Genomic DNA, 1,113 nt, shown 5'->3' with positions numbered 1-1,113 from the left:
CCTTTTTTTCTGCTAATACTCCCAACCACTTTCTAGCAAAGACCTGTTTGTTCTCTTTTTTAAAACTTACTGATATTTATTAAGAACGGAACATGATTTTTTAAATGTGTATCTGTTCTTTCAAATTAATTATTGGGCGATCCAATGATACAATTGTGACCTTGAAGTTCCTTCATTCCTTATCCCTTCCTTTCTTCCTTAACTGGTTCTGTCCCCTCTGATCATTCCCCTGTGTGTTTATTCCCGCCCTCTCTNCTTGGACCAACCACAGCTTCCTTATAGCAGTTTCATCAGTGTTGCCTGGGAAAACTTCAAGTAGTAAGTCAGTGGGTTACCAGAATATTTCTACCCACCCAACTTAAGAAAAATTGAAGAGATATTCCAGAAGATATACCTAAGTAGCTTTTTATAGTAAAGTAGAGGTAGAAATGCTTTAAAGATTTTCTTCAAAGAATGAGCCACAGTGGTGGGTGTATAGAAAATTGCTGGTGTTTTGGAGCAAGGACTTTTCACCTGCTAGAAAGCATCCAAAAGTGAGGTGCTTAACTCCAGGCACCAATCCAAGCAGTGACTTTGTTACTAAGAGGGAAGGGACTTTGGTTGGTTTCACATCGGCCTTTTTTTTTTAGCCACAACTACATGCTGACACAATTCTGCCAACGTTGTAGGTTTTTGTTTTTAGGTGAAAGTTAAATGTGGCCTGTGCCCCCTCATTTAATTCCCATTTTGTAGGGACATCCTACTGACTTCGTTGGATAGCCACCAAGGTCGCTCCAGATCTTCAGCAGATGTTTTCCTTGAGGCAGCTATTGGAAGATATGTTTTCTGAGGAAACAGACTACAACCCATTTATTAAAACCATTTGCATTGTATTCATTTATCAGATACTCAGTGTAAAGTGTAGTTGGGTCATGGCCAAAAACAGTTGCAACATCTAATTTGTGCTCAGGATAGTCATTCAGAACTTCTTGATTGGCTGAAGTTGGCTAACCATTTATGTACTCTATGGTTAACCATTAGCATCCTAGGTGACCTAATGGAAGTTTTTAAAGAGTTTTTAAAAGTATACCTTGCCAGGAAGAAAANCTAGGTGACCTAATGGAAGTTTTTAAA

The 1,113-nt window shown here is 38.6% G+C and overlaps 1 long non-coding RNA gene across 1 annotated transcript in view; it reads left to right on the top strand.

Moving 5' to 3' along the window:
* The window catches only part of LOC103599343, a 3,173-nt gene extending 2,288 nt beyond the window's left edge, over positions 1–885 (top strand). The window contains exon 2 of the long non-coding RNA XR_551282.1: positions 539–885. This is a non-coding gene — a long non-coding RNA (uncharacterized LOC103599343). The remainder of the gene's footprint in view (positions 1–538) is intronic.
* The last annotated feature ends 228 nt before the right edge of the window (positions 886–1,113 follow it).

Source organism: Galeopterus variegatus, unplaced genomic scaffold, assembly GCF_000696425.1.
Source record: "Galeopterus variegatus unplaced genomic scaffold, G_variegatus-3.0.2 Scaffold2917, whole genome shotgun sequence".
In the NCBI taxonomy this organism is placed as follows: domain Eukaryota; kingdom Metazoa; phylum Chordata; class Mammalia; order Dermoptera; family Cynocephalidae; genus Galeopterus; species Galeopterus variegatus.
Note: the sequence above shows the minus strand (reverse complement) of the source record. Positions and strands in the feature narration are given on the sequence as shown.